Source organism: Bubalus kerabau, chromosome 9, assembly GCF_029407905.1.
Source record: "Bubalus kerabau isolate K-KA32 ecotype Philippines breed swamp buffalo chromosome 9, PCC_UOA_SB_1v2, whole genome shotgun sequence".
In the NCBI taxonomy this organism is placed as follows: Eukaryota; Metazoa; Chordata; class Mammalia; order Artiodactyla; family Bovidae; genus Bubalus; species Bubalus kerabau.
Window position 1 is genome coordinate 58,464,864 of NC_073632.1, and position 20,335 is coordinate 58,485,198.

Here is a 20,335-nt window from a genome sequence, read left to right on the forward strand (position 1 = left end):
GGGTGAAGACTGTATATATTCACAGGCAACTGATGTGGCCAGTGCTAGAAGCAGGGCAGTAGTTGCTCTGGGAGGCCAGAGAAGGATGTGCAGGGATCGTGGTATGCATGGAACATTTATGACCTTTGTGTGTGGTTTCCTTCTCCTGGTTCTCTTGGCAGAGTCATTTTCTTTTTCATGATTTTATTTTCATGAATGAGGGTCCAGAGAAAGGAAGATTTGGTAGTGCAGTTCTGAAGACTCAGAAAGGCACAAAACTTGGACTTATTTGAGCAGAGGCCACCTACCCCTGAGACTTCACAGCAGGTTCTAGAAGCCGCCCCCCAAACCCGCCCCCAGACTGTGTACCTGCAGCCAGACAAAGCCATCAACAGCCAACATATGGTCCTTTAACTTATTTTCTAATAACTTTTCCCTGGGTAATCTTATCTTATCCATATCTTTTACCTCCTCACTTTATTAGAGGTAGAAGGATTTTTAAAAAGGAGTCTTCATCCAATGCTCTCAATTATAAAATATTTTCATTGATCATCCAAAGAAAGGATTTAGGGGAGATTGAGGGTTTTTTTCTTCCTCTCTGATAGAAGAATGATTAATAAATGTCTAGACTAAAAGGTCTTTCACTTTTCACTGTCATGCATTGGAGAAGGAAATGGCAACCCACTCCAGTGTTCTTGCCTGGAGAATCCCAGGGACGGGGAAGCCTGGTAGGCTGCTGTCTATGGGGTCGCACAGAGTTGGACACGACTGAAGCGACTTAGCAGCAGCAGCAGCAGCAGACTGAAAGGTGGCCCCCAATAGAAAAACTGCTCTCTCTTGGTACCGTGCTCTGTAGAGGCAGGGTTCCTGCCCCATCACTGTCTCCAGTGTACCCAGAACAATGCTGGACACCTGGTCAAGGCTCAATCAAGAGCTGGTGTAAAAATGGAGTCAGAGTGAATGCTTTCTGGAACGCGAGTTTCCAAAAGCAATTTTGAAAAGTATATTGGAGCTTTCACAGCTTAGGCTGCTGAAAGTGAGCCAACTGTGGCAAGGTCTTGGTCCACTCAGGATTCTGGACTGTATCTGCTTTTGAACACCATGGTTATGCCTCCTTGATGCCAAGCGATTGGATCAATTAATTTGGGCTTTCCCTGAATTGGTGGGTTGCGTGTTGTTCACTTGGAGAGAGTCACAGAAACCTGAAACTGAGCAGGACTATGGTAGGGGTCCCTAATCCCAAGGTTCTAGGCTGGTACTAGTCTGGGGTCTGTTAGGAACAGGGCCGCACAGCAGGAGATTAGTGGCAGGCAAGTAAGTCTATGGAAAAATTGTCTTCCAAGATACCAGTCCCTGGTGCCGAAATGATTGGGGGCCACTGCCCTTTGGGGCTGTCCAAGGGCAGACCCCACCCCGATATCCCCTGCCTTAGCTCCTCTCTGAAGTAACTAGATAATAGTATCTTATGTATATTTCCAGAGTTTTTTCAGATGCTAACAACCACCACCAAATGGAAGAAATTAACTACTTGATGATCAGGAGCATTTAGCTCCCAGGCCTTCTGACGCCTAAGGATTGCTCACGTTACTTCAGCCAATCAGAGAACTGTGCATGAGTGGATTGCTTATCCTGTAGCCCCCCTCCCTCACCAGGCCTTTCAAAATACTTTGCTGAAATCTTCTGGGGAGTTGGGGGTTTGGGGGGCAAAAAAGAAAGTGAAGTCGCTCAGTGGTGTCCGACTCTTTGCGACCCCATGGACTGTAGCCTTCCAGGCTTCTCCATCCATGGGATTCTCCAGGCAGAATACTGGAGTGGGTTACTGTTTCCTTCTCCAGAGGATCTTCCTGACCCACAGATTGAACCCAGGTCTCCTGCATTGGAGGCAGACACTTTAACCACTGAGCCACCAGGGAGCCACCTGTTTTCCTTGCATGGCCTGCAGTAAGCCTTTCTCTGTTCCAAACACCAACATTTTGGTACTGTTTGGCCTCACTGTGCCATCAGGCACAAGGACTTGGCCTTTGGGAACAAGAGAAACAGAGGCCTGAGCCCCTTTCCAGAAGATTTCCCAGCTGAGCTGATTGGCAGTGGCATTAGTCCATGTAACCAAGTACCCTTTCCACGCAGAAGCAGCAGACCCAGAGTCACAGCCAAGCACAAGCACATACATCTTTCACAGAGCACTGTGCTCTCTCAGAGCCGAGTCTCACCTTGGAGGTTGATGATGCTCTGAAGTCACGGGGAGCTGGAGCCCATCTCTACCGACAGCCGTCTGGCTTTTGGATTCCAGTCACATTCTTCACCAGCGGAGGGGAGTGCTCAAGGTGAGGAGGAGCTCCGAGGAGCTGAACTTCTGCCCCTTATTTCCTTATGAGAGGACCTAGGGCTTCTGATAAAATAACACCTAGCATTTTTTTTTTTCACTTGATGAGGAGAGACAGAGAAAGCAAAACCAAGTAAAACAGAATACATTTAAAATAGAATAGCTCTGTAGTTGAAAACCTGAGATCAGAATCCTGCCCTGGATGTCTTTCTCCTCCTTTGTGTGAGGAATAGCAACTCACTGTTGACCAGATGACCATCATCATCATCATCATCATTATGCATCAGATTCGTGCAAAGGGACTTACTCTCATGTTTATGATTTATTAAAGGGGAGATAATTCTTTGAAGTGAATTGACTTCATCTGGGAAGTGTCCACTGAGCTCTGGTTCACTTAACTCAAGCAGCCAAAGCACATGGCTCATTTTCACTCCTGAACTTGAGCAATTTTATACACAACCTCTGTGTTTTAGAATTTAATACTTTGGTGAAAAGTAAAAGCCATATACAGTTTTTGTGAAAACGTTTTAGCTTTTTTTTTTTTTTTAATCCCTTTGGGAGGACTTTTGTAATATTGGTAGTCCAAATGAAGTTAAATTAGAAAAAAGAGAAAATAGCTTACCTGAAGGAAAGAATGACTTGAGCTGGAAGCAAATGTTGTCACCTGCACTGCATGATCCTAATGCTGGCACTTGGATTAGCTTATGCTGTCTCCCTGTCCCCAGCGCATCCTCCACAGTGATGGGCTTGTAGAGGTGAGCATGTCCTCTCTTGCTTGAACTTGTTGATGGTTTTGAATTGCTTGCTACCCAGTGTCTGACACACAATAGATAGAAAGAAAACACAAGTTGAATTTGCTTGTTGAGATTCCCATTTATGATACTGTTAGGCCTTAGGGAAGGAGGAAAGAGATTTTTGACTGATTACTATTAAAGTGGGATGCTTTCCCTGTGCTTGTTGAACTTCTCTGTGTGTAAATTTTCTGTATCCCTCATCTACTTTTCTGATATGGTGGGTATGCTTTTATTTTTTGGTTTCAACACATAATTGTTTAATGTTTCTGGTAAAATGTGATGGGCCAGTTCTTTGCTTTCTTGTAAAATGTGATGGGCCAGTTCTTTGCTTTCTTGTAAAATGTGATGGGCCAGTTCTTTGCTTTCTTGTAAAATGTGATGGGCCAGTTCTTTGCTTTCTTGGCCATGAATATGCATGTGTAAATACACACACACACACACACACACACACACCACTCTTCTGTGACCTCTGCTGTCGGCCATCATTTGGTAAATTGTGCTTAAGCTGCTTCACCAAAGAAGTCCTAAATTCATATTCTTTTTTTTAGAACCTTGCTTTTCTCCCCATCCCAGACCTGGAGTGCACATAGGTGGTACTAACATTGTCTAGGCATTTAAGTCTCACCAATGAAGTCTTTTCATTTTTTATTTTATTTTTAAAATTTATTTTATTGAAATATAGTTGATTTACATGTGTTAATTTCTGCTGTACCACAGAGTGATTCAGTTATGCACACACACACACACACACATATATATATACACACACACACATATATACACACATGTGCTTTCATATTCTTTTCCATTATGGCTTATCACAGGATATTGAATGTAGATTTCCTATGCTATACAGTAGGACCTTGTTGTTTATCCATCCTATATATAATAGTTTGCATCTGCTAATCCCAAACTCCCCATCCAACCATTCCCCATCCCTCTCTGTCAACCACAAGTCTATTTTCTATTGCCAATGTAGTCTTAAGGGCAGTGTTTAAGTAAATTTCTTCACGGGGGAGGCCTAAGGTGTGTTCTTGAATAAGCACTCTTCCATATGTTGGGAATCCTTTCCAGGGTCCTTGAACTGCCCATTGCCCCCGTCTGCAGCCTGCTCCATTTCTCTTTAGCTCTGCCTACAGCTGGGAATGAAGGAGTAGGAAAGGAATGGATGTGTAGTGAATGCATTAAGGAGCACTTCCTGTGCTCTTGTCATTGGGCAACTTGTGTGAAAGACATATCCTTTCTCATACCCCTTCCTCCACTGCTGAACTTGGCCAAGTTGGGTGGTTGAGCCATAGAGACAACATAGGCTTCAGTTATGACAGAAAATATGAGTCCATAAGTGGTTAAGAATTTGAGGGAATGCTTTAGGTAATAAGTGCCATAGAAATCAAAGAAAGGTGAGATCTTTGGGAACTAAAAGGATAGGGAAATATTGCTAGGGGAAATGGGACTTGACTTGGAATTTGAAGAGTGGCTAGTTTGAATTGCAGAGATCCTCCAGGTGAGGAGAGACAGTCTGAAATGGGGTTTCTGTCACAGAGATAGGGAAGTAGATGGATTCATTGGACAGGTCTGGTTATCATGTGGTCTGGGAACCAGGTAAAGTCTGGGCTCTGGGCTGAAGACCTGCTGGGGACTTCTGAGCTGGTAGGAGGATGACTGTGGGCAACAGGGTGTTAATGAGAGAGAAAGAAAGAAGCTGGACAGTGGGAAAACCTTCTCCTGTCCCAGTAGTCTGCCTGGAGGAGGGCTTCATCCGAGGAGAGTTAGAGCGGACAGTCTTGGCCAGATATGGGATCTGAGAGCTGACTGTGCATCAGTTAGAAGTTTAAGACTTGACTCTTTTGCAGGATCCCTGACAGTGGTATGTAGGGTGGGAGGGAACTCCGGGTCTAGTCTTTGGTGAAAGAACCAAAGTGCTGGTTCAGTTGTAACGCTTGAAGGATGTGCTCTGGTTCTCTGAACGTGGGCGCCTCTGTCTCTCAGCCACTCTCCTGCTGTCATGGTCACCCAGCTTCGTGCAGCTCTTGGTGCTGCCCTGGGCTGTAGGAGACTTCACGAGGCCATCAGAGGGCCTGTGACTTGCCTGCCACTCCTGACGCTGATTCATCCCGCTGCTTCCACGCTTTCCTGGGAACTGGGGTGTGTGTGATAAAGTACTCAGCCTAGACATGGTGTGTGGCTCTTTCCTCTGTGGGTGCAGGGAACTCTCCTGCACTCTGCTGCACTCTCACTCTGCTGTTTCCAGAGCTCTGTTCAGGAAGGGCCCAGGTTCCCTTTGCTCTCCACTTTTCCCTGCCTGTCATCATACTTCATGCTCTCCCATAACACACACACACACACCATATGAATACAGTAGGACCTCTTTACTTCTCTGTATCTCCTTCAGCTCTTCCTTCGTCTGGGGAAGAGGTTCTTTATATCTAACCCTGGGGTAGGGTAGTGCTTCCCCCGTGGCTCAGTGGTAAAGAATCCACCTGCCAATGCAGGTGACGCGAGTTCGATCCCTAGGTCCAGAAGATCCCCTGGAAGAGGGCATGGCAACCCACTCCAGTATTGTTGCCTGGGAAATCTCATGGACAGAGGGGCCTGGCAGGCTACAGTCCATAGGATCACAAAGAGTCAGACACAGCTGAAGCAACAGAGCACGTGTGGGGTGGGGTAAGTGTGGGGCTTGGCGCTTCTTCACATCACCTCTTTCCAATTATTTGGCCTAAGATAGGGCAGAGGCATTTGAATCAAGACCTGACTCCTGTGTTTTCCACTTTTTGCTACCTCATCTCTTCCCTGAGGTAATTAATACCACAAGAAGAAGAGTAGGAATAATAAGAAATATTAGGAAAAAGCCTGACTAGTAATACAGTATATGAAGCAAATTTGGTGATGGGAGCATATCCTGCTATTTTACTTAAAATTATGTTTTTGTCATTTTCCTGTCTCATTAAATATTTTTTTAAAACATGATTTTTTAATGGTTGCTTTATTTATTTAACTACCTTTCTGTTGTTAGGATTCATTGTGTTGTAGTCTGTTAAGACTCCTTTAACAAAATACCATAGAAAGGTGCCCTATAAATAGCAGAAGTGTATTGCTCACAGTTCTGGAGGCTGGAAGTCTGAAGTAAGGGTGCCAGTATGGTTGGGGAAGAGCCTTCTTCTGGGTTTCAAACTTCACTTTGTATCCTGACCTGGTGGAAGGAGGCCAGGGATCTTTCTGAACCCTCGTGTATAAGAGCACTAATCTTATTCATGAGGGTTCCACCTTCATGACCTATTCACTTCCCAAAGGCCCACCTACAATATTATAGGGTTAGGATTTCAGCTTATAAATTTAGGGAGAAACAACATTCAGATGATAGTACTTTTTTTTTCCAATTTTTTTTTCAATTTCAAGTAACTTAGTGATGGAAAACATTGCATGTAAGACTTTGGCTACATTTCTCTTTATTTCCTTAACATGGATTCCTAAAGAGGAATTACAGAGTCAAAGCACATAAACATTTGAAGGACTCTTGATGACTGTGTCCAAATTGCCCTCCAGTTACGTGGCTTCAAACGCTCCAAACCACAGCACCTATTTATTCACACTGTCAGCAGCCTTATTATATTGAGTGTCATCAGTTCTTAGAATCGTCTCCATTTGGAGATTTGGTCTTTCTGTGTAGTTTTAAGTGGAATGTCTTTATCTGCAGTGAGGTTGATATTCAAAAAGTATTGGGAAGCTCTCTGGAGAGGTGTGGGTTTGGGTTTGTAAAAGAAGAGGGGAAGCACTTGATAGACTTGGAAAGGGATTTCCATGGGTGCCCAGGAAGGCAGGTGAGAATGTGGGGTGAGAAACAGGGAGGAGGGGGTAGAGTCAGGACATCCAGGTGCCACCTGGACCTTCAATTACTTGTGAATGTCAGTGTGGTCACACTCACTTTTTTTTTAAAATTTAATTTTATTTTTTAACTTTACAATACTGTATTGGTTTTGCCATATATCAACATGAATCTGCCACAGGTATACACGTGTTCCCCTTCCTGAATCCTCTTCCCTCCTCCCTCCCCGTACCATCCCTCTGGCATACTCACTTTTATTTTGCAGCCACAATACGAAAACAAAAAACAAAAAAACCTCTTTCTTTTTTTCCTAAGTAAATGAGAAGACAAGAAAACTCTGAGGCTGACATACAGCACATTCCAAGTGGGACCCATTTGCTGGCTAAGCAGTAGATCAGCACAAATTATGAACATTTAGACACGTGTTAACCCACTAATTGAGGGTAGAGGGACACTAGAGGGTGCGTTCTCCCTAGATGCCCTTGATCTTTCCCCTCCTGACCCCTGAAACACCAATTAACACTCTCAGTCAATACTAGAAAACATATGGTGAAGATAAACACTGCCCCATAAAGAATCTCACCCCTGCTTGTCACAGGACATTAACCAACCCAAACTGGCACCCCTAGGGGAGGCAACAGCAAACTGTAATGGAAGAGTTACTATCTTCCTGTTTAACTTTGTATTTGAGTCTAAAAGCACATAAGGAAGGGGTGTGTGTGTGTGTGTGTGTGTGTGTGTGTGTGTGTTGGGTCTTTGTATTATTGATTTGGTATAAAGGCTGCCTAACAGCATGGTGACCCACTCCAGTATTCTTGCCTGGAAAATCCCATAGAGGGAGGAGCCTGGTAGGCTCCTCCAAAGAGGAGGACATGACTGAATGACTTCACTTTCACTAACAGCAAAGGTGGAGAGAGGAGTGAGTACATGGTGTATTTTGAGAGTCATCCAAATGATTTCCTAAGTGAAGTCTCCGTCATCTCCCTGTGTCAAGTGGTGCCCCTTCCCCAGGAGTACCTGTGTCATGGGAAGACTTGAGGAGTCCCTTAGCGTGCATACATTCACCCTTCTCACTCTTTCCTCAAAGGAGAAGCTGCCTTAGAGGAAGGGTGCTCTCATGACCTCCCTGGGATGGATGGCGGCACTGGCCCTTTGCTTGAGGGCTCTCTGTAGACAGTGTTCTCTAGTTGTGGGCCTTCCATTTTCCATCCCAAACCACTGGTTCCCAAGAATTGGGACCTTTGCTCCCCTGTTCTGCCTGCCTGTGGTGGACAGAATGATGGCTGTAAAGCTGTCCATGTCCCGAGCCCTAGGTTACATGGCAACGAGAATTAAGGTTGCAGGTGGAATTAAGTTTGCTAATTAGCCGACCTTGAATTGGGAAGGGTACACTGAATGAGCTAGACTCAATATAATCAGAAGAGCTCTTACTAGTGGAAGAGGAAGACAGAAGAGAGAGGACCAGGGTGAAGGAAGAGTGAGAAGGGTTTAGACCGATGTTGTTGGCTTTGAAGATGCAGAAGTAGGACCATGAGCCAAGGATGCAGGTGGCTTCTGGGAGCTGGGAAAAGCAAAAAAATGGATTATCCCTTAGATTTTCAATAAATAATGTACCCCCAATGATACCTTGGTGTTAGCCTTGTTAGACCCATTTTAAACCTCTGAGATCCAGAACCTTAAGATAATAAATTTGTGGTAATTGTTACAGGAGCAACAGGAAATGAATACTGTGTCCAAGATGTCCATTCATAGCCTGGGACCCTAGTAGGGATATTGACTGAGTCCCCAATGCCATAGCCCTTCTAAGGTTGTCCTGAATCTCTTGGCTGGTACATATTGATTGTTTGGTAGAAGCTTATAATGTCCAAGAATGGGATACCTGGGAAGATACTGCAGAGTATTTCTAAACTGTGCAAACTGGGTTAGTGAGGAGATGGGAAAGATACAAGGTGATACTTTGAGACCTGAAGCATTTTTCAACTCATCAGTAGTACTTCTGTGGTTCTTGTATTAAGTCATTTGAATATACTGTACACTTGAAATCCTCCTTGTGTTCCCTTCAGCGTAGGCAGTTACTCCAGAAGGTCCATGCTATTCAGAACACTAAGAATCATGAAAAGAAGGTTTTTGTCCTCAAAGCAGTGGGCTGACTAGAAAAATGTATTCATTATTCAATGTACATTAACTTAAAGATTTTGGTATGGAAGCTGGCATGAGGATACATATCTCCTGCTCAGAAAAGGAAAATGTGTGGGAATGTCCACCTCAGGGCATGGGATCTACCCTTGATATTCTTATCCCCTAGTCAAGGAACTGAGACAGATTGAAAAAAAAAAAACCACACACCTTGACTCCCAATATATAGGAGATTGTGACGACTCCCCGAGAAAGGTATCAGCAAGGGGCGATGTATGTTCAGATGGTCAAAGACAAAATAGGTATGTGGGGACACTGGAACCAGTCTTTAAAGTGGGACAGATCATTTATTGCAAAGGTTCATCTGACTCTGAAAGGAATTTAGTATTCAAGGCCAGTTCGGGTTGAAAGACAAAAGTCTCAGTGCGGGCCACAGGAGCAAACCAGCATTTACCCTGAGCGCCAGAAGAGTTAAACGCATTTTTAAAATGGGTTTACTTTTTTTCAGGTTTCACGATAATGATGCGTGTGTATAATAGCAGGGTACTGTTCTTAAACAAAAGATCAGGACTTTAAATCTAGACGGTCAGAGTTTAACAGTGTCCTAAGGATGCAGACCATAGGAGGGCAACTCCAGAGTGCTCACAATTGAGTTGCTTTGTTGTCTAAGCTCGAGTAATGAGCCAAGCAAGTATCTGTGAGTCATCCTACTTCTGTTTCCAAAACAGACTCACTGACCTGATTTAAGAGGCATTAAAAGGGACAAAGTTGACATTTGCAAATATATTTAACTTATTTGTCTTGCAGGCAGAGAACATGTTGGGACAACTTTCAACTGCATTATGTGTGGTCCAGGAGCTTTGATCTCTTTATGCTTGCTTTATGTTGCAAAAAAGCTTTGAAGTATTCTGCAGTAATGAATATAGTAGACGCTTGTTGTAATGGGTTGCTATGAAATTGATTTGACTCTACCAAGGGTCAACTCCTGTCTCCGGATGAATCCCTCACATGCCGTAAAAGCCTTTTGCCTCCCAGTAACCTAAGAGAAGAGTGTTAGTCATACTTCCTCTTTTCAGCTCATGGTGTGGGGGAAGTTCCTCCTTCAGGTATTTGATTACATAGGGTATCTGTGCCAGAATGGCTGTCACATTGGCCATCACAAGTGGAGATGATGTGATTCCCATGCATCCACCTCTAGGTGATTATTTTTTCAGTTGTAAATGAGATTTTTGAGCAAAGCTGGTGATTTTGACATGAAGCTTTTGCTTATGACCATTTCATTGATCAGGGAAACTAAAGCAAAACTTAAAAATAACAGTCTCTTGGATTTGTATTATTCATAGATGGGTTTAGTTTGATTTTACTTGCCCCTTCAGAGCACATAAAAAATAAACCTTGTGTTTGATCAGCTGAGCAACCCTTTCTGAGCTCTTTTCCCTGGCTTTCCAAATTGGATCAAAGAATTGGGAGCTCTGAGGTCCCACCTTTGCTGGGCCCTGGGACTCGGAACCAAGAGTTCCTGAAGGGGGCGGCGTGCACTTGTGCTCGTTGCCGTGACTCCCCTGCCGTTCTTCAGGAGATGGAAAAGTCTGGAGAGTGTGTTCTTGTGTGCTTCTGCTAAGCAGCAAGAATTTTCCTTTTTTTCCTTCTTTCCTGCCTCCTACTGCATCCTGGTCCCTTCATGTCCTCAAGCTTCTGGCTCAGTGGCATTGCCTGCTCAGACGTAGAGAGGGGTATCTGGGAACTGAGCCCTCGTGGCTCAGGTTCCTGTCCCCATCTGCACCGAGATGGCCTGGTGTGGCATACAGCATTCTGCATTGGTTTGCCAAACCCTTGTGAGACCTCTTGAGAAACGCTTATCCAATGGGATGGGTCATATGCGCCTACTGGATTTTACATCTTCTGAGTGAGGCTAATTCTCTACAGATGGTGCTATGTTGAGAGGAAGGTAGGGGGCCAAGTGATGGGCCTCAGTAACAAGTGTCTCCCCTGTGGTGGGGGGCGGGATGTGTTTTTATGATTTAGGGAGTGTGCTTATAGACGTGAATGGCGAAGACTAGAATTCCAACAATGAGACACTGGTCTCCAAGAAACTCTAAATCATCTCCTCTCACTGGATTGACTTTCAATTCAGGAAGATCAGTTTGTGGCTTGAAATCCATTCACAGTGCTCATTTAATGAGAAAAATAGTGACCTGGGATGGGGAGGCCTGTTTCAAGCACAAATAGCTATTATTACAATTTCAGATAACCCAGTCTAACAGAAGGCCATGTGATTGAAAGGACAGATGATAAAATCGAAATGTGAGCAGAGCCTGAGAATGCCCTCTTTCTTCTAGTGCTGACTGTCTAGTTGTGTTTGTTATCTAACCCTGTAATTAGGATGGCATTCAGAAAATAGGAGGAAAGTTGGTATTCTTTTCATAACCCCCAAATCTTTGCATTGCTGCATGAAACTTTTGGCTTCAGCTTTTCCCTGTTCATTAACCATGCCAAAATTTTTAATCTAACACCACTGTTAAAGAGTGGCAGGCTTCCAGGGAAATATATCAGCCAGGCTTATTAATTTCATGCCAAGTGCTGGAGGCGTGAATGTAGAGAACGCTGTTTGACTTTGGATAATAGGAATCAGGCAGCTTAAAGGCAGGGGATAAAGATCAGGAGCCCTGTGTCTCAGGAGGAGGAGCAGGTGCAGGCTTCAAGCAAGGCCTTCAGGCCCAAAGGGGCAGCCCATGCTTAAAACAATCTGCAGTGCATTTTTTTTTTTTTAATTTGGCGTGTGCCTCTCACAGCTTAACAGACCGCTGCTCCACAAAGAGGGGTAAACAGAGAAAGGGAAATTAAAAAGGGAAGTCCCAAGGTAGACAAAAACAAATTAGGGCAAACAAATTACACAGAGTCAACAAATAAACAAGGGAACATCTGTGAATATATTTCTTGGATTTTCTGATTCTGAATGCAACCTGAGAAATGGTAGCAGTTTAATCTAGGAGGTGAGGAGTTTAATCTAGAGCAAAGTCCTTTTTGGAGGGAATGAGTGAGCTGATCACAAAAAGAGGAAGAGGCAACTGGGAGTCTGATTCCTGACAGGATAGTGGGTTGGAGACTCTCGGAGAGAGGGGGAACAAGCAGGCTAAAGCAGTAACCCTGGGGTGAGCTGGTGTTCTACCTCCCTGCTGACTCTCTGTCTCCCTTGGAGGGTGGTTGATAGCTGTAGTTTCCGCCAAACTTCACATAGGAAAGGGCTGTAGGACAAGGAGGTTGAAGTCCACTCACATTAGCAAGACAAAATAAAGCAAGCCCTATAGCAGATGTGTTCCCCTAATCCATTTTCCACATCTATTCCCAGTGGGCACACTTACCTTTGTGTGTGTGTGCATGCTCATTCACTCAGTTGTCTCTGACCCTTTCTGACCCTATGGACTGTAGCGCCAGGCTTTTCTGTCCATGGGATTCTTCAGGCAAGAATACTGGAGTGAGTTGCCATGCCCTCCTCCAGGGGATCTTCCTAACCAGGGGTTGAACCAGAGTCTCCCACATGTCCTGCATTGATAGGTGGATTCTTTACTACTGAGCCACACTTACCTTTACCAACCTTTAGACATTTGCTAGGTGTTGACTGGATATTGGGATGTATTTGAGCTGCTCCTTCTGGCAGTTTCAATCACTTCAGTTCGGTTTCTCAGTCATGTCCAACTCTTTGCGACCCCATGGACTGCAGCATTTCAGGCCTCCATGTCCATCACCAACTCCCAGAGTTTACTCAAACTCATGTCCATTGAGTTGGTGATGCCATCCAATCATCTCATCCTCTGCCGTCCCCTTCTCCTCCCTCCCTCAATCTTTCCCAGCATCAGGGTCTTTTCCAATGAGTCAGTTCTTCACATCAGGTGGCCAAAGTATTGGGAGTTTCAGCTTCAGCATCAGTCCTTCCAATGAATATTCAGGACTGATTTCCTTTAGGATGGACTGGTTGGATCTTCTTGCAGTCTGAGGGACTCTCAAGAGTCTTCTCTAACACCACAGTTCAAAAGCATCAATTCTTCGGGGCTCGGCTTTCTTTATAGTCCAACTCTCATATCCATACATGACCACTGGAAAAACCATATCTTTGACTAGATGGACCTTTGTTGGCAAAGTAATGTCTCTGCTTTTTAATGTGCTGTCTAGGTTGGTCATAGCTTATTCTTCCAAGGAGTAAGAGTCTTTTAATTTCATGGCTGCAGTCACCATCTGCAGTGATTTTGGAGCCCAGAAAAATAAAGTCTGACACTGTTTCCACTGTTTCCCCATCTATTTGCCATGAAGTGATGGGACCAGATGCCATGATCTTAGTTTTCAAAATGTTGAGTTTTAAGCCAACTTTTTCACTCTCCTCTTTCACTTTCATCAAGAGGCTCTTTAGTTCTTCACTTTCTGCCATAAGGGTGGTGTCATCTGCATATCTGAGGTTATTGATATTTCTTCCGGCAATCTTGACTCCAGCTTGTGCTTCATCCAGCTCAGCGTTTCATGATGTACCCTGCATATAAGTTAAATAAGCAGGGTGACAATATACAGTCTTGATGTATTCCTTTCCCAATTGGGAATCAGTCTGTTGTTCCATGTTCAGTTCTAACTGTTGCTTTCTGACTTGCATACAGATTTCTCAAGAGGCAGTTTGATGGGTCCCAACACAATTTTCCTTTTATCCCAAGACTGGTGAGATGGGCTCAAGGTTATAATGGAAGTTCAGCATATTGCATGCTATTAACCAGTGGAAACAGCATTAGTGAATTTATAGACTTATATGTCTTTATCTAAAGTAGCAATTGGTTTACACCATAAACCATGGATTTTCTCATTGTGAATAGCAGTTATAATACAGGAGTCAAGAAGTGATAAATATTTGATTTATTCATTGCATAAACTCCAATGATACTGATATAGTTTCTAAAACTTCTCCATTTAGATTTTTTAAGCTTTGTGAAGCATGTGGTTGTTTAGGATCTGAACTACTCTTTTTTAACCTTCCATGTGTTGTGTGTTGAGTTGCTTCAGTTGTGTCTGACTCTTTGTGACCCCATTGATTGTAGCCTGCCAGGCCCTTCTGTCCATGGGATTCTCCAGGCAAGACTACTGGAGTGGATTGCCATGCCCTCCTCCAGGGGATCTTCCTGACCCAGGGATCGAACCCACATCTTTTATGTCTCCTGCATTGACAGGCGGGTTCTTTACCACTAGTGCCACCTGGGAAGCCCTTTTTAACCTTACTGTGCTAAAAGCCCTATTTACCTAGCCTATCTTTTACCTTCATTTTGCAGGTGATAATAACTTACTGCTGCTGCTGTGCTAAGTTGCTTCAGTCGTGCCCGACTCTGTGTGACCCCATAGAAATATACAATACGGTGGCAAATTTTTTTGGTAAATGCAAGAAGGAAATGAGTGCCCAATTCACCCTTTCTTTCCCACTTATATAGTTTTGCTTTACTGCTTATTCATAAATGGGACAAAATAGGTGTGAGCTGAGCATTAAAAGAATTATACCAGTATGGTCCATTTGCAGACATAAGGACAGTATCACTATATTAGAAACAGTCTAGTAGTTAGGATTTGGTCTATAGTAGGAGTAACAGTAAGCAGAAAATTAACACTCGTCAATAACTCATTTGACAGGTACTGGGGACACCCAGGTACTTGCCCTAGCTGAGGTGGGCATGTTATGTGACCTTTATTGAAATATTTGATTTCTGTGCTATAAAATGGACATCACCATTTCTTTCTTCCTAGTCTTTCAAGAAAAGGTAAGAATCCCAGCCAGTCTCTATGAGATACTTTCAATTCTGGCAGAAATTGGCTATAAAAATGCCAGCCTCCATTTATTATTAATTCTCAAGTCACAGGGCTGCATGGGGCCTTATGAGGTCAACCTATTCTCACCCAGCTTGTGGTGCTTGTTATTGGGAATCTTGGGTAAGCGTGATGATGGATTATTCCAAATTCCCTTGTGTCAAGGTATTAAGATGAGGTACCCAATTACTATCAAAGCCCCACTAAAAACTCATCGTAGGATGCAAGAAATCAATATCATCAAATATTTATTGGGTGTCTATTGGGTGCTTTGTGTTTCATTTGTAACTATTTGCTATGATATAGAGCTCAGGTCCACAGGCTCTTATTGCTTATTTAGTAATTTTTCTCCCCATTGAGGTTTTTGGTTATTTTTGATCTTCAGATTTTTTTTTTTATAAGCTGAATGTATTTCTCTGGAAAGAATTTGTAAGAAGTCCAGGTTTAATGCCAACTCTAGAGAGAAGGCATGGAAAAAACTGCAACTTTATAGAAAAAAATATCACTTGAAAGGCTAGGGCTACAGTGAACTTGAAAGGATAAACAGAATATGGTTTGTAATATTGTCATAGCATTACTTACATGAGAAGACCAATTCTGAATTAAACTGCAGTATTTGTTATCCTATAAATCTTACGGAAAATTATTTCACTCTAACAGGCATGTTTCATTTTATTGTGCTTTCCTTTATCAAGCTTCACAGATATTGTGTTTCTTTTACAGATTGAAGGTTTGTGGCCACCCTTCATTGTTAGAGGGTGGATAGAATTTTTTCTAGCAATAAAGTTTTTTTTTTTTTTTTTTTAAATTAAGCTGTGCACTCAGTTGGTAAAGAATCTGCCTGCAATGCAGGAGACCTGAGTTCGATTGCTGGGTTGGGAAGATCCCCTGGAGAAGGAAATGACAACCCACTCCAGTATTCTTGCCTGGAAAATCCCATGGACAGAGGAGCCTGGTGGGCTACAGTCCATGGGGTTGCAAGAGTTGGACACGACTTAGTGACTAAACCACCAATGTTATTGCACACAGTAGACTACAGTATAGTGTAAACATAACCTAAAAAATTATTTATTTATTTGACTGTACTGGGTCTTAGTTGTGGCATGTGAGTTCTTAGTTGTAGCATGGGGGATCTATTTCCTGGACCAGGGATCAAACCTGGGCCTCCTGCTTTGGGAGCTTGGAGTCTGAGCCACTGGACCACCAGGGAAGTCCCACACAACTTTTCTATGCACTGGGAACCACCCCTCCTCACCAAAAAAAAATTTTTTGTGATCCACTTTATTGTGATACTCACTTTATTGTGATGGTCTGGAATAGAGCCAGCATTCTCTCTCAGGTTTGCCTGTAATTATATTTTTAAAAACATATTTGAGTAGTCTTAATGCAGTCTATTCACTTGGCTTGATGAAGTATCCAAACCAGCACTTAGTACCAGCTACATACATTCCATATCCCTTTCGGTCACTAGAGGTTATGGAGAGTAACAGGCTTAATATGAAGCATGGTGTACTTGAGGGGAGTCTACTTCCTAGGATTTTAAAGCACTTCAATGATTTTGGCAGTCAGCATGTTAGTACAGTTTTTGTCTAATTTCTCGGGATACCTATGTACCTTGGAACTGAAGTTATTTTCTTCCATTACTCTGTTTTAAGTTTACAAATTAGAGCTAGAGGGAACTAGTAATGGTCCTTTGTTAATGTGTGGAAGTACTTTGAAATCCTTGGAAGAATAGTGCTGTGGAAATTCAAGGTAGTTATTAGTCTAATTAGCCAAATAATTTAATGAATCCAATTAGTTCTTAACTTTGTATTGCTTATAGCCTATTAAAAAGTAATTACCACTTGTGCTTTCGATTAAGATGGAGTAGCTAGTATCAGACTAACCTTCCTGCTAAGTGCAACTGTAAAACAGATGTTTGAAGGCAACAAAGGGAAATCAAGGCAGGCAGGACTTGACAAATCAAAGTTCCAGTGAGAAGAAAAATACATTGAAGCAAGTCTTAGGTTCACTATCAATTTTTCTGTATGGAACATGGCCAATTATAGCTCAGGGCACAAAGTCTAGACAAAAACCTTGTACCAAGTGGGTTCATTAGGCTGGAAGTCAAACACTGGTGTTCAAGATTGCTAAGGCAGCCAAGACTTGAGGAATGAGATCTTAGAGGAAAGAGTACTGTAGGATATTGATCCCAGTATCCTGCCTGTAGTTTTTCCTTGAGTCATTTGTCACATCCTAAGAAGTACATGCTTGGAATGAGATGCTGATAAAATAAGCAGAGAGTAGATACAAGAGTCTAAAAAGCTAAGCAGAGAGGGTGATGTCACAGTGTTGCTGCTGCTGCTGCTGCTAAGTCGCTTCAGTCGTGTCGGACTCTGTGCGACCCCATAGACGGCAGCCCACCAGGCTCCCCTGTCCCTGGGATTCTCCAGGCAAGAACACTGGAGTGGGTTGCCATTTCCTTCTCCAATGCATGAAAGTGAAAAGTGAAAGTGAAGTCGCTCAGTCGTGTCCGACTCTAGCGACCCCATGGACTGCAGCCCACCAGGCTCCTCCATCCATGGGATTTTCCAGGCAAGAGTACTGGAGTGGGTGCCATTGCCTCTCCTGTCACAGTGTTAAGGAGACTTAAGTTGGAATTCAGGAAGATGTGTGTGTGTGGGGAGCTGGTAATGAGCTGTAGTTTTCACTTGGGACTCCTGGAGGACCAAGCACTGGGACAAGGGGAAACCAGAAATAGACTCACCTTACCTGGATCAGAATGATCTCTCAGTTCTCTGTCTTCCAGGAAAAAGAAAAAAAATTCTCTGTGGAATTATACACAGACAGGATTTCTCACACATTTAAATACAAGATTATCAAGCATATTAGGAAACAGGATCAAAGGACTGAAAACAAAACAAAATAAAAAACAGACAAAAACCCCAAACAACAACAAACAAGAAAAAAGAAAACCCAAGGAAAATCTATAGAAGAGACAGACTCACAGGTGATTCAGATATTGCAGTTCTCAGACACAGGCATAGTTTAAAACAACTGTGGTTAATGTGCTTAATTAAATAGAGGAAACAATGGAAAATTTCACCAGAGAACAAGAACCTATATAAATGCATCAAATAGGAGTTTTATAACTGCAATTACAATAACTTAAGTTAATAATTCAAAGATGAGTTTAATAGCAGATTAGAACTCATATTAAAGAGGATTATTGAACTGGAAGACAGGTTAGTAGAAAATATCCAGATTGATAGACAGAGGGAGAAAATATGTAATATAAGATATATACATAGAAATGATGAAAAGCTAATGTATGTACCTACATGTATGTATACCGCTACCACTACCACTAAGTCGCTTCAGTTGTGTCCAACTCTGTGCGACCCCCTAGACAGAAGCCCACCAGGCTCTGCCGTCCCTGGGATTCTCCAGGCAAGAACACTGGAGTGGGTTGCCATTTCCTTCTCCAATGCATGAAAGTGAAAAGTGAGAGTAAAGTCGCTCAGTCTTGTCTGAACCTCAGCGACCCCACGGACTGCAGCCCACCAAGCTCCTCCGTCCATAGGAGTCTCCAGGCAAGAGTACTGGAGTGGGGTGCCATTGCCTTCTCCGAAATGTATGTACATATGTATCTAAATGTACGTACCTGAGGTCCTAGAAAACAAAAAGAGAGAAAATGGGTCTGAAGTAGTGTTTGAAAATATATTGGTTGATAGCCTTGAAACATGTATATTATCATATGTGAAACGGATCGGCAGTCCAGGTTTGATGCATGAGGCAGGGTGCTCAGGGCTGGTGCACTGGGATGTCCTTGAGGAATGGGATGGGGAGGCAGGTGGGAAGGGGGTTCAGGATGGGGAACACATGTACACCCATGGCTGACTCATGTGAATGTATGGCAAAAACCACCACAGTGTTGTAAAGTAATTAGCCTCCAATTAAAATAAATAGAAAAAAAAATATTGATTGACAATTTTTATAAATACATGTGACATCAAACCACAGCCACCAGAAGTTCAATGTATTATAATTAGGATAAATGCAAAGAAAACCATACTTAAACTTATCATAATAAACTAAAGAAAAGACAAAATCAAAAATAAAAATTTAAAAGGAATCAGAAAGAAAAGAAACATGCCCAGGAGCAAAAATATGAGTAACACCTGACTTTTGTGAGAACTAAGATAACCTAGATAAATATAGAATGGCATCTGTTAAATGGCAGAAGAAAGTGACTGTCAACCTCGAATTTTCTACCAAGAAAACATGTTTAAAATGAAGGTAAAATAAAAAAATGACATTTTGAGATAAACAAAAGCTGATGAAATTAATCTCTAGAATATGAACACCAAAAGGAATAATAAAGATAATTCCTCAGGCAAAAAAAAAAAAAGATCCCATATGGATATTAATTACATTAATATCAGATAAAGTAGATTTTAAGGCAAGAAGTCACACTATAGAACAGGGTTTGGTTACTCAGTTCTTCAGCACTACTGAGCTTTGGACTAGATAATTCTTTGTTGGAGGCAGGGGAGGGCTGTCCTGTGCACTGTAGGATGCTTATCAGCAAGCATCCCTGGTTCCTATTCATTAGACATCTATAGCACCCACCACCCCAAATTGTGGCAACCAAAGTTATCTCTGCTGCTACTGCTGCTAAGTCGCTTCAGTTGTGTCCGACTCTGCGTGACCCCATAGATGGCAGCCCACGAGGCTCCCCCATCCCTGGGATTCTCCAGGCAAGAACACTGGAGTGGGTTGCCATTTCCTTCTCCAATGCATGAAAGTGAAAAGTGAAAGTGAAGTCGCTCAGTCATATCTGACTCTTAGCGACCCCATGGACTGCAGCCTACCAGGCTCCTCTGTCCATGGGACTTTCTAGGCAAGGATACTGGAGTGGGGTGCCATTGCCTTCTCCGAAAGTTATCTCTAGACCTTACCAAATGTCCTTAGCTGAGAAGTACTGTTACAAATAAAAAGACATTTCATAATGTTAAAAAAGCCAACTTAATAGGGAAATAAAAACAATAAAAAATTTAAGCTTTACTTTTCTTCCAAGATAAGCATTAAAGTTATAAATTTTTCTCTAAGCTCTGTTTTACCTAAGTTTTATTATGAATATTTCTGATTCATGGATTAGTTAGTATTATATTGCTTAACTTCCAAACATTTGGTGATTTTATAATTATTTTTCTGCTATTGATTTTCAGACAAAATTTAGGTAAGCATATAAAAAATGTGAACAGCATGACCCACAAAATTTACCTCACTGCATATATAGACTATTGTATGGAATGCCTGCAGGTATACACTTTCTTTTCAAGTGAATGTGGAATATTTATCAAAGCAGAACATATGCTGGGTCATAAAATATGTCTCAACAAATTTGAAAAAACCAAAATCATACAGAGTATATTCTCTGATCATAGTGGAATTAAACAGAAATTTTAA

General features: G+C 42.5%; 1 long non-coding RNA gene across 3 annotated transcripts in view; it reads left to right on the forward strand.

The window, feature by feature from the left end:
• The first annotated feature begins 1,582 nt into the window (after nt 1-1,582).
• The window catches only part of LOC129619917 (uncharacterized), a 200,582-nt gene continuing 181,829 nt past the window's right edge, over nt 1,583-20,335 (forward strand). For all 3 annotated transcript variants that reach the window (XR_008698288.1, XR_008698286.1, XR_008698287.1), the window contains exon 1: nt 1,583-2,303. This is a non-coding gene — a long non-coding RNA (uncharacterized LOC129619917). The remainder of the gene's footprint in view (nt 2,304-20,335) is intronic.